Raw genomic sequence first — 14,140 nt, 5'->3', positions numbered from 1 at the left:
TTCGTTTTAAAGTTTGAATGGTGGCTCTATGTGAACGTATGTTGAAGTAGTAAGAGTTTAAAAATGAGTAAGTTGAATGAGAATTTGAAGGGTCTCTCCATTGAAATACATGGGAAATTTTTGTTGAATAAAGTTGAATAAAATTAAAAATATAAATGTTAAAAATGAGAAAAATACAAGCAACAGTGTCCAAAAGAATAGGAATCTAATGGTGTTTGAATGGTTTTTCTAAGTTGAACGGCTTTGAAGGAGTAGGCTTTCAAAAAACGTACGGAATAGATAATAATAAAATAGAACTAGAAAGTGCATTTTCTGAAGAAACTGCAGTGTGAATGCTTGAATCTGAATGTATGCATTGAAATGAAATAATTACTGAATTTAAGTTAAAAATTTTGAATGAGATTAAAAAAAAAACCCGAATTTAACCTGAAAACAAAAGTGCTGAACTGCTAAAAGCTGAAGGTTACACAGAAGAAGAAGTTGGAAAAAAGCTGAAAATGTTTTAATTGTAAATTAGAAAACCCTAAGAAATGAGAAAAGAACATTTAGAGTCAGAAAACATCTGAAAGAATATTAAAAGGTCATATTCTTTGAATCACTGAATGACTAAAATGTGATCCCTCCACTTGGACCCACACAGTTTAAAAAGTTTACATCTCTGAGCTTTGAAAGACAAGATGTTGGAAAAAGAACAACGATGGCGACGTTTTGAGGGTAAAATGATGGCTTTAACACTGTGGACACAGCAGCAGTTGAAAGAGAAGTGTTTAAGATGAATTTTGGCAGAGTGGCAGGCAGAGCTCGTTAAGCAGGCAGGTGTGAGCCTGGTTGCTATAGTGACCGCACCCAATGGCTCCATACACACGCACACAGACATGCGCCTCACTTTTGCTGCTTAAAATGAACAGAAAAGTCAGGCCGAAACAAATCGTTCCCAAATGAAAAGTACAAGTCGTATTGACAAAATTCTTTCACCGTGAGTGACAGCAATGTCTAGTCTACTGAATTCTCAGTTTTCATGCCTGTGGAGTTTATTATATGGACGTGGTGACAGTGGAAAGACACCATGCTCTTCTGATTTTCAAACGAACCTTCTGAGCCATTTTAACATTAGAGTCTATGGAAGAGTTGGAGGGAGGAGGCTGTGCATTGGTGACATTTACGAAAGAACCATAACACCTAGGACAATAGTAAACACATTGGATGAAAGAGGACAGCGATGGCTACGTTTTGAGGGTAAAATCATACCTGTAGAGCAAACGCTGCGGACACAGCAGCAGTTTTAAAAAAGATTTTAAGATTAATTTTTTTGCTCCTCTCACTCTAGCAGTTGAGCTGCCTCACTCTAGCCCCAACATTCCGTCCCATACACACCCATTATAAACTCTGAAACGGGTGAAAAAACATCATGAAACTTAAACTGGAACTGAAGAAAAAGTATAATAGATATTGAAAAGATAAATACAAGTTGAATAGTTGAATGTCTTGTCTTCGTTTTAAAGTTTGAATGGTGGCTCTATGTCAATGTATGTGGAAGTAGTAAGAGTTTAAAAATGAGTAAGTTGAATGAGGATTTGAAGGGTCTCCCCATTGAAATACATTATAAATTTTTGTTGAATAAAGTTGAATAAAATTAAAAATATAAATGTTAAAAATATGAAAAATAGAAGCAGTGTTGTCCAAAAGAATAGGAATCTAACGGTGTTTGAATGGTTTTTCTAAGTTGAACGGTTTTGAAGGAGTAGGCTTACAAAAAATGTACGGAAAAATAAAATATAACTAGAAAGTGCATTTTCTGAAGAAACTGCAGTGTGAATGCTTGAATCTGAATGTATGCACTGAAATGAATTAATTGCTGAATTTTGAGTTAAAAATATTGAATGAGATTAAACAAAAAACAAAAAAAAACAACGAATTTAACCTGAAAACAAAGGTGCTGAACTGCTAAAAGCTGAAGGTTACACAGAAGAAGGAGTTGGAAAAAAACTGAAAATGTTTTAAATGTAAATTAGAAAACCCTAAGAAATGAGAAAAGAACATTTAGAGTCAGAAAACATCTGAATGAATATTAAAAGGTCATATTCTTTGAATCACTGAATGACTCAAATGTGATCCCTCCACTTTGATCCACACAGTTTAAAAAGTTTAAATGCCTGAGCTTTGAAAGATACGATGTTGGAAAGAGAACAATAATGGCGACAATTTGAGGGTAAAATGATGGCTGTAACACTGTGGACACAGCAGCAGTTGAAAGAGAAGTGCTTAAGATGAATCTTGGTACAGTGGCAGGCAGAGCTCGTTAAGCAGGCAGGTGTGAGCCTGGTTGCTATAGTGACCGCACCCAATGGCTCCATACACACGGACACAGACATGCGCCTCACTTTTGCTGCTTAAAATGAACAGAAAAGTCAGGCCGAAACAAATCGTTCCCAAATGAAAAGTAAAAGTCGTATTGACAAAATTCTTTCACCGTGAGTGACAGCAATGTCTAGTCTACTGAATTCTCAGTTTTCATGCCTGTGGAGTTTATTATATGGGCGTGGTGACAGTGGAAAGACACCATGCTCTTCTGATTTTCAAACGAACCTTCTGAGCCATTTTAACATTAGAGTCTATGGAAGAGTTGGAGGGAGGAGGCTGTGCATTGGTGATATTTACGAAAGAACCATAACACCTAGGACAATAGTAAACACATTGGATGAAAGAGGACAGCGATGGCTACGTTTTGAGGGTAAAATCATACCTGTAGAGCAAACGCTGCGGACACAGCAGCAGTTTTAAAAAAGATTTTAAGATTAATTTTTTTGCTCCTCTCACTCTAGCAGTTGAGCTGTCTCACTCTAGCCCCAACATTCCGTCCCATACACACCCATTATAAACTCTGAAACGGGTGAAAAAACATCATGAAACTTAAACTGGAACTGAAGAAAAAGTATAATAGATATTGAAAAGATAAATACAAGTTCAATAGTTGAATGTCTTGTCTTCGTTTTAAAGTTTGAATGGTGGCTCTATGTCAATGTATGTGGAAGTAGTAAGAGTTTAAAAATTAATAAGTTGAATGAGAATTTGAAGGGTCTCCCCATTGAAATACATGGGAAATTTTGGGAAATTTTTGTTGAATAAAGTTGAATAAAATTAAAAATATAAATGTTAAAAATGAGAAAAATAGAAGCAGTCATGTCCAAAAGAAGAGGAATCTAATGGTGTTTGAATGGTTTTTCTAAGTTGAACGGTTTTGAAGGAGTAGGAGTACAAAAAACGTACGGAATACAGAATAAAATAGAATAAAGATTAGAAGAACAATACTGTGAATGCTTTTCAAGCATTCACACTAATAACTAGAAAGTGCATTTTCTGAAGAAACTGCAGTGTGAATGCTTGAATCTGAATGTATGGACTGAAATGAATTAATTGCTGAATTTTGAGTTAAAAATTTTGAATGAGATAAAAAAAAAAAAAAGAAACAACCTGAATTTAACCTGAAAACAACAGTGCTGAACTGCTAAAAGCTGAAGGTTACACAGAAGAAGAAGTTGGAAAAAAGCTGAAAATGTTTTAATTGTAAATTAGAAAAACCTAAGAAATGAGAAAAGAACATTTAGAGTCAGAAAACATCTGAAAAAATATTAAAAGGTCATATTCTTTGAATCACTGAATGACTAAAATGTGATCCCTCCACTTGGACCCACACAGTTTAAAAAGTTTACATCTCTGAGCTTTGAAAGACAAGATGTTGGAAAAAGAACAACGATGGCGACGTTTTGAGCGTAAAATGATGGCTGTAACACTGTGGACACAGCAGCAGTTGAAAGAGAAGTGCTTAAGATGAATCTTGGTACAGTGGCAGGCAGAGCTCGTTAAGCAGGCAGGTGTGAGCCTGGTTGCTATAGTGACCGCACCCAATGGCTCCATACACACGTACACAGACATGCGCCTCACTTTTGCTGCTTAAAATGAACAGAAAAGTCAGGCCGAAACAAATCGCTCCCAAATGAAAAGTAAAAGTCGTATTGACAAAATTCTTTCACCGTGAGCGACAGCAATGTCTAGTCTACCTAATTCTCAGTTTTCATGCCTGTGAAGCTTATTATATGGACGTGGTGACAGTGGAAAGACACCATGCTCTTCTGATTTTCAAACGAACCTTCTGAGCCATTTTAACATTAGAGTCTATGGAAGAGTTGGAGGGAGGAGGCTGTGCATTGGTGACATTTATGAAAGAACCACAACACCTAGTACAATAGTAAACACATTGGATGAAAGAGGACAGCCATGGCTACGTTTTGAGGGTAAAATCATACCTGTAGAGCAAACGCTGCGGACACAGCAGCAGTTTTAAAAAAGATTTTAAGATTAATTTTTTTGCTCCTCTCACTCTAGCAGTTGAGCTGCCTCACTCTAGCCCCAACATTCCGTCCCATACACACCCATTATAAACTCTGAAACGGGTGAAAAAACATCATGAAACTTAAACTGGAACTGAAGAAAAAGTATAATAGATATTGAAAAGATAAATACAAGTTGAATAGTTGAATGTCTTGTCTTCGTTTTAAAGTTTGAATGGTGGCTCTATGTCAATGTATGTGGAAGTAGTAAGAGTTTAAAAATGAGTAAGTTGAATGAGGATTTGAAGGGTCTCCCCATTGAAATACATTATAAATTTTTGTTGAATAAAGTTGAATAAAATTAAAAATATAAATGTTAAAAATATGAAAAATAGAAGCAATGTTGTCCAAAAGAATAGGAATCTAATGGTGTTTGAATGGTTTTTCTAAGTTGAACGGTTTTGAAGGAGTAGGCTTTCAAAAAACGTACGGAATAGATAATAATAATAATAAAATATAACTAGAAAGTGCATTTTCTGAAGAAACTGCAGTGTGAATGCTTGAATCTGAATGTATGCACTGAAATGAATTAATTGCTGAATTTTGAGTTAAAAATATTGAATGAGAGACAAACAAAAAAAACCCGAATTTAACCTGAAAACAAAGGTGCTGAACTGCTAAAAGCTGAAGGTTACACAGAAGAAGGAGTTGGAAAAAAACTGAAAATGTTTTAAATGTAAATTAGAAAACCCTAAGAAATGAGAAAAGAACATTTAGAGTCAGAAAACATCTGAATGAATATTAAAAGGTCATATTCTTTGAATCACTGAATGACTCAAATGTGATCCCTCCACTTTGATCCACACAGTTTAAAAAGTTTAAATGCCTGAGCTTTGAAAGATACGGTGTTGGAAAGAGAACAATAATGGCGACAATTTGAGGGTAAAATGATGGCTGTAACACTGTGGACACAGCAGCAGTTGAAAGAGAAGTGCTTAAGATGAATCTTGGTACAGTGGCAGGCAGAGCTCGTTAAGCAGGCAGGTGTGAGCCTGGTTGCTATAGTGACCGCACCCAATGGCTCCATACACACGTACACAGACATGCGCCTCACTTTTGCTGCTTAAAATGAACAGAAAAGTCAGGCCGAAACAAATTGCTCCCAAATGAAAAGTATAGGTCGTATTGACGAAATTCTTTCACCGTGAGCGGCAGCAATGTCTAGTCTACCTAATTCTCAGTTTTCATGCCTGTGGAGTTTATTATATGGACGTGGTGACAGTGTAAAAACACCATGCTCTTCTGATTTTCAAACCAACCTTCTGAGCCGTTTTAACATTAGAGTCTATGGAAGAGTTGGAGGGAGGAGGCTGTGCATTGGTGACATTTACGAAAGAACCATAACACCTAGGACAATAGTAAACACATTGGATGAAAGAGGACAGCGATGGCTACGTTTTGAGGGTAAAATCATACCTGTAGAGCAAACGCTGCGGACACAGCAGCAGTTTTAAAAAAGATTTTAAGATTAATTTTTTTGCTCCTCTCACTCTAGCAGTTGAGCTGCCTCACTCTAGCCCCAACATTCCGTCCCATACACACCCATTATAAACTCTGAAACGGGTGAAAAAACATCATGAAACTTAAACTGGAACTGAAGAAAAAGTATAATAGATATTGAAAAGATAAATACAAGTTGAATAGTTGAATGTCTTGTCTTCGTTTTAAAGTTTGAATGGTGGCTCTATGTCAATGTATGTGGAAGTAGATACAGTTTAAAGAGGAGGAATTTGAATGAGAATTTGAAGGGTCTCTCCATTGAAATACATTATAAATTTTTGTTAAATAAAGTTGAATAAAATAAAAAATATAAATGTTAAAAATGAGAAAAATAGAAGCAGTGTTGTCCAAAAGAATAGGAATCTAACGGTGTTTGAATGGTTTTTCTAAGTTGAACGGTTTTGAAGGAGATAGATTACAAAAAACGTACGGAATACAGAATAATAATAAATAAAAAAATAGAATAAAGATTAGAAGAACAATACTGTGAATGCTTTTCAAGCATTCACACTAACTAGAAAGTGCATTTTCTGAAGAAACTGCAGTGTGAATGCTTGAATCTGAATGTATGCACTGAAATGAATTAATTACTGAATTTAAGTTAAAAATCTTGAATGAGATAAAAAAAAAAAAACCCGAATTTAACCTGAAAACAAAAGTGCTGAACTGCTAAAAGCTGAAGGTTACACAGAAGAAGAAGTTGGAAAAAAGCTGAAAATGTTTTAATTGTAAATTAGAAAAACCTAAGAAATGAGAAAAGAACATTTAGAGTCAGAAAACATCTGAATGAATATTAAAAGTTCATATTCTTTGAATCACTGAATGACTAAAATGTGATCCCTCCACTTGGACCCACACAGTTTAAAAAGTTTACATCTCTGAGCTTTGAAAGACAAGATGTTGGAAAAAGAACAACGATGGCGACGTTTTGAGGGTAAAATGATGGCTTTAACACTGTGGACACAGCAGCAGTTGAAAGAGAAGTGCTTAAGATGAATCTTGGTACAGTGGCAGGCAGAGCTCGTTAAGCAGGCAGGTGTGAGCCTGGTTGCTATAGTGACCGCACCCAATGGCTCCATACACACGCACACAGACATGCACCTCACTTTTGCTGCTTAAAATGAACAGAAAAGTCAGGCCGAAACAAATCGTTCCCAAATGAAAAGTAAAAGTCGTATTGACAAAATTCTTTCACCGTGAGCGACAGCAATGTCTAGTCTACCAAATTCTCAGTTTTCATGTCTGTGGAGTTTATTATATGGACGTGGTGACAGTGGAAAGACACCATGCTCTTCTGATTTTCAAACGAACCTTCTGAGCCATTTTAACATTAGAGTCTATGGAAGAGTTGGAGGGAGGAGGCTGTGCATTGGTGACATTTACGAAAGAACCATAACACCTAGGACAATAGTAAACACATTGGATGAAAGAGGACAGCCATGGCTACGTTTTGAGGGTAAAATCATACCTGTAGAGCAAACGCTGCGGACACAGCAGCAGTTTTAAAAAAGATTTTAAGATTAATTTTTTTGCTCCTCTCACTCTAGCAGTTGAGCTGCCTCACTCTAGCCCCAACATTCCGTCCCATACACACCCATTATAAACTCTGAAACGGGTGAAAAAACATCATGAAACTTAAACTGGAACTGAAGAAAAAGTATAATAGATATTGAAAAGATAAATTCAAGTTGAATAGTTGAATGTCTTGTCTTCGTTTTAAAGTTTGAATGGTGGCTCTATGTCAATGTATGTGGAAGTAGTAAGAGTTTAAAAATGAGTAAGTTGAATGAGGATTTGAAGGGTCTCCCCATTGAAATACATTATAAATTTTTGTTGAATAAAGTTGAATAAAATTAAAAATATAAATGTTAAAAATATGAAAAATAGAAGCAGTGTTGTCCAAAAGAATAGGAATCTAACGGTGTTTGAATGGTTTTTCTAAGTTGAACGGTTTTGAAGGAGTAGGCTTACAAAAAACGTACGGAATACAGAATAAAATATAATAATAATAAAGATTAGAATAACAATACTGTGAATGCTTTTCAAGCATTCACACTAATAATAAAGATTACAACAACAATACTGTGAATGCTTTTCAAGCATTCACACTAATAATAATAATAAAGATTAGAATAACAATACTGTGAATGCTTTTCAAGCATTCACACTAACTAGAAAGTGCATTTTCTGAAGAAACTGCAGTGTGAATGCTTGAATCTGAATGTATGGACTGAAATGAATTAATTGCTGAATTTTGAGTTAAAAATTTTGAATGAGATAAAAAAAAAAAAACAACCTGAATTTAACCTGAAAACAAAAGTGCTGAACTGCTAAAAGCTGAAGGTTACACAGAAGAAGAAGTTGGAAAAAAGCTGAAAATGTTTTAATTGTAAATTAGAAAAACCTAAGAAATGAGAAAAGAACATTTAGAGTCAGAAAACATCTGAAAGAATATTAAAAGGTCATATTCTTTGAATCACTGAATGACTAAAATGTGATCCCTCCACTTGGACCCACACAGTTTAAAAAGTTTACATCTCTGAGCTTTGAAAGACAAGATGTTGGAAAAAGAACAATAATGGCGACAATTTGAGGGTAAAATGATGGCTGTAACACTGTGGACACAGCAGCAGTTGAAAGAGAAGTGCTTAAGATGAATCTTGGTACAGTGGCAGGCAGAGCTCGTTAAGCAGGCAGGTGTGAGCCTGGTTGCTATAGTGACTGCACCCAATGGCTCCATACACACGTACACAGACATGCGCCTCACTTTTGCTGCTTAAAATGAACAGAAAAGTCAGGCCGAAACAAATCGCTCCCAAATGAAAAGTATAGGTCGTATTGACGAAATTCTTTCACCGTGAGCGGCAGCAATGTCTACTCTACCTATTTCTCAGTTTTCATGCCTGTGGAGTTTATTATATGGACGTGGTGACAGTGTAAAAACACCATGCTCTTCTGATTTTCAAACCAACCTTCTGAGCCGTTTTAACATTAGAGTCTATGGAAGAGTTGGAGGGAGGAGGCTGTGCATTGGTGACATTTATGAAAGAACCATAACACCTAGGACAATAGTAAACACATTGGATGAAAGAGGACAGCGATGGCTACGTTTTGAGGGTAAAATCATACCTGTAGAGCAAACGCTGCGGACACAGCAGCAGTTTTAAAAAAGATTTTAAGATTAATTTTTTTGCTCCTCTCACTCTAGCAGTTGAGCTCTCTCACTCTAGCCCCAACATTCCGTCCCATACACACCCATTATAAACTCTGAAACGGGTGAAAAAACATCATGAAACTTAAACTGGAACTGAAGAAAAAGTATAATAGATATTGAAAAGATAAATACAAGTTGAATAGTTGAATGTCTTGTCTTCGTTTTAAAGTTTGAATGGTGGCTCTATGTCAATGTATGTGGAAGTAGTAAGAGTTTAAAAATGAGTAAGTTGAATGAGGATTTGAAGGGTCTCCCCATTGAAATACATGGGAAATTTTTGTTGAATAAAGTTGAATAAAATTAAAAATATAAATGTTAAAAATGAGAAAAATACAAGCAACAGTGTCCAAAAGAATAGGAATCTAATGGTGTTTGAATGGTTTTTCTAAGTTGAACGGTTTTGAAGGAGTAGGCTTTCAAAAAACGTACGGAATAGATAATAATAAAATAGAACTAGAAAGTGCATTTTCTGAAGAAACTGCAGTGTGAATGCTTGAATCTGAATGTATGCACTGAAATGAATTAATTGCTGAATTTTGAGTTAAAAATATTGAATGAGATTAAAAAAAAACAAAAAAAAAAAACGAATTTAACCTGAAAACAAAGGTGCTGAACTGCTAAAAGCTGAAGGTTACACAGAAGAAGGAGTTGGAAAAAAACTGAAAATGTTTTAAATGTAAATTAGAAAACCCTAAGAAATGAGAAAAGAACATTTAGAGTCAGAAAACATTTGAATGAATATTAAAAGGTCATATTCTTTGAATCACTGAATGACTCAAATGTGATCCCTCCACTTTGATCCACACAGTTTAAAAAGTTTAAATGCCTGAGCTTTGAAAGATACAGTGTTGGAAAGAGAACAATAATGGCGACAATTTGACGGTAAAATGATGGCTGTAACACTGTGGACACAGCAGCAGTTGAAAGAGAAGTGCTTAAGATGAATCTTGGTACAGTGGCAGGCAGAGCTCGTTAAGCAGGCAGGTGTGAGCCTGGTTGCTATAGTGACCGCACCCAATGGCTCCATACACACGTACACAGACATGCGCCTCACTTTTGCTGCTTAAAATGAACAGAAAAGTCAGGCCGAAACAAATCGCTCCCAAATGAAAAGTATAGGTCGTATTGACGAAATTCTTTCACCGTGAGCGGCAGCAATGTCCACTCTACCTAATTCTCAGTTTTCATGCCTGTGGAGTTTATTATATGGACGTGGTGACAGTGTAAAAACACCATGCTCTTCTGATTTTCAAACCAACCTTCTGAGCCGTTTTAACATTAGAGTCTATGGAACAGTTGGAGGGAGGAGGCTGTGCATTGGTGACATTTATGAAAGAACCGTAACACCTAGGACAATAGTAAACACATTGGATGAAAGAGGACAGCCATGGCTACGTTTTGAGGGTAAAATCATACCTGTAGAGCAAACGCTGTGGACACGGCAGCAGTTTTAAAAAATATTTTAAGATTAATTTTTTTGCTCCTCTCACTCTAGCAGTTGAGCTGCCTCACTCTAGCCCCAACATTCCGTCCCATACACACCCATTATAAACTCTGAAACGGGTGAAAAAACATCATGAAACTTAAACTGGAACTGAAGAAAAAGTATAATAGATATTGAAAAGATAAATACAAGTTGAATAGTTGAATGTCTTGTCTTCGTTTTAAAGTTTGAATGGTGGCTCTATGTCAATGTATGTGGAAGTAGATACAGTTTAAAGAGGAGGAAGTTGAATGAGAATTTGAAGGGTCTCCCCATTGAAATACATTATAAATTTTTGTTGAATAAAGTTGAATAAAATTAAAAATATAAATGTTAAAAATGAGAAAAATAGAAGCAATGTTGTCCAAAATAATAGGAATCTAATGGTGTTTGAATGGTTTTTCTAAGTTGAACGGTTTTGAAGGAGTAGGCTTTCAAAAAACGTACGGAATAGATAATAATAACTAGAAAGTGCATTTTCTGAAGAAACTGCAGTGTGAATGCTTGAATCTGAATGTATGCATTGAAATGAAATAATTACTGAATTTAAGTTAAAAATTTTGAATGAGATTAAAAAAAAAACCCGAATTTAACCTGAAAACAAAAGTGCTGAACTGCTAAAAGCTGAAGGTTACACAGAAGAAGAAGTTGGAAAAAAGCTGAAAATGTTTTAATTGTAAATTAGAAAAACCTAAGAAATGAGAAAAGAACATTTAGAGTCAGAAAACATCTGAAAGAATATTAAAAGGTCATATTCTTTGAATCACTGAATGACTAAAATGTGATCCCTCCACTTGGACCCACACAGTTTAAAAAGTTTACATCTCTGAGCTTTGAAAGACAAGATGTTGGAAAAAGAACAACAATGGCGACGTTTTGAGGGTAAAATGATGGCTTTAACACTGTGGACACAGCAGCAGTTGAAAGAGAAGTGTTTAAGATGAATTTTGGCAGAGTGGCAGGCAGAGCTCGTTAAGCAGGCAGGTGTGAGCCTGGTTGCTATAGTGACCGCACCCAATGGCTCCATACACACGCACACAGACATGCGCCTCACTTTTGCTGCTTAAAATGAACAGAAAAGTCAGGCCGAAACAAATCGTTCCCAAATGAAAAGTACAAGTCGTATTGACAAAATTCTTTCACCGTGAGCGACAGCAGCTTCTAGTCTACTGAATTCTCAGTTTTCATGCCTGTGGAGTTTATTATATGGACGTGGTGACAGTGGAAAGACACCATGCTCTTCTGATTTTCAAACGAACCTTCTGAGCCATTTTAACATTAGAGTCTATGGAAGAGTTGGAAGGAGGAGGCTGTGCATTGGTGACATTTACGAAAGAACCATAACACCTAGGACAATAGTAAACACATTGGATGAAAGAGGACAGCGATGGCTACGTTTTGAGGGTAAAATCATACCTGTAGAGCAAACGCTGCGGACACAGCAGCAGTTTTAAAAAAGATTTTAAGATTAATTTTTTTGCTCCTCTCACTCTAGCAGTTGAGCTGCCTCACTCTAGCCCCAACATTCCGTCCCATACACACCCATTATAAACTCTGAAACGGGTGAAAAAACATCATGAAACTTAAACTGGAACTGAAGAAAAAGTATAATAGATATTGAAAAGATAAATACAAGTTGAATAGTTGAATGTCTTGTCTTCGTTTTAAAGTTTGAATGGTGGCTCTATGTCAATGTATGTGGAAGTAGTAAGAGTTTAAAAATGAGTAAGTTGAATGAGGATTTGAAGGGTATCCCCATTGAAATACATTATAAATTTTTGTTGAATAAAGTTGAATAAAATTAAAAATATAAATGTTAAAAATATGAAAAATAGAAGCAGTGTTGTCCAAAAGAATAGGAATCTAACGGTGTTTGAATGGTTTTTCTAAGTTGAACGGTTTTGAAGGAGTAGGCTTACAAAAAACGTACGGAAAAATAAAATATAATAATAATAATAATAAAGATTCGAATAACAATACTGTGAATGCTTTTCAAGCATTCACACTAATAACTAGAAAGTGCATTTTCTGAAGAAACTGCAGTGTGAATGCTTGAATCTGAATGTATGCACTGAAATGAATTAATTGCTGAATTTTGAGTTAAAAATATTGAATGAGATTAAAAAAAAACAAAAAAAAAAAACGAATTTAACCTGAAAACAAAGGTGCTGAACTGCTAAAAGCTGAAGGTTACACAGAAGAAGGAGTTGGAAAAAAACTGAAAATGTTTTAAATGTAAATTAGAAAACCCTAAGAAATGAGAAAAGAACATTTAGAGTCAGAAAACATCTGAATGAATATTAAAAGGTCATATTCTTTGAATCACTGAATGACTCAAATGTGATCCCTCCACTTTGATCCACACAGTTTAAAAAGTTTAAATGCCTGAGCTTTGAAAGATACGGTGTTGGAAAGAGAACAATAATGGCAACAATTTGAGGGTAAAATGATGGCTGTAACACTGTGGACACAGCAGCAGTTGAAAGAGAAGTGCTTAAGATGAATCTTGGTACAGTGGCAGGCAGAGCTCGTTAAGCAGGCAGGTGTGAGCCTGGTTGCTATAGTGACCGCACCCAATGGCTCCATACACACGTACACAGACATGCGCCTCACTTTTGCTGCTTAAAATGAACAGAAAAGTCAGGCCGAAACAAATCGTTCCCAAATGAAAAGTAAAAGTCGTATTGACAAAATTCTTTCACCGTGAGAAACAGCAGCTTCTAGTCTACTGAATTCTCAGTTTTCATGCCTGTGGAGTTTATTATATGGACGTGGTGACAGTGGAAAGACACCATGCTCTTCTGATTTTCAAACGAACCTTCTGAGCCATTTTAACATTAGAGTCTATGGAAGAGTTGGAGGGAGGAGGCTGTGCATTGGTGACATTTATGAAAGAACCATAACACCTAGTACAATAGTAAACACATTGGATGAAAGAGGACAGCCATGGCTACGTTTTGAGGGTAAAATCATACCTCTAGAGCAAACGCTGAGGACACAGCAGCAGTTTTAAAAAAGATTTTAAGATTAATTTTTTTGCTCCTCTCACTCTAGCAGTTGAGCTGCCTCACTCTAGCCCCAACATTCCGTCCCATACACACCCATTATAAACTCTGAAACGGGTGAAAAAACATCATGAAACTTAAACTGGAACTGAAGAAAAAGTATAATAGATATTGAAAAGATAAATACAAGTTGAATAGTTGAATGTCTTGTCTTCGTTTTAAAGTTTGAATGGTGGCTCTATGTCAATGTATGTTGAAGTAGTAAGAGTTTAAAAATGAGTAAGTTGAATGAGAATTTGAAGGGTCTCCCCATTGAAATACATGGGAAATTTTTGTTGAATAAAGTTGAATAAAATTAAAAATATAAATGTTAAAAATGAGAAAAATAGAAGCAATGTTGTCCAAAATAATAGGAATCTAACGATGTTTGAATGGTTTTTCTAAGTTGAACGGTTTTGAAGGAGTAGGCTTTCAAAAAACGTACGGAAAAATAAAATATAATAATAACTAGAAAGTGCATTTTCTGAAGAAACTGCAGTGTGAATGCTTG

The sequence above is a fragment of the Astatotilapia calliptera genome, chromosome 5, assembly GCF_964374335.1.
Source record: "Astatotilapia calliptera chromosome 5, fAstCal68.1, whole genome shotgun sequence".
In the NCBI taxonomy this organism is placed as follows: domain Eukaryota; kingdom Metazoa; phylum Chordata; class Actinopteri; order Cichliformes; family Cichlidae; genus Astatotilapia; species Astatotilapia calliptera.
The sequence above is the reverse complement of the archived record's forward strand: the minus strand, read 5'-3'. Positions refer to the sequence as shown.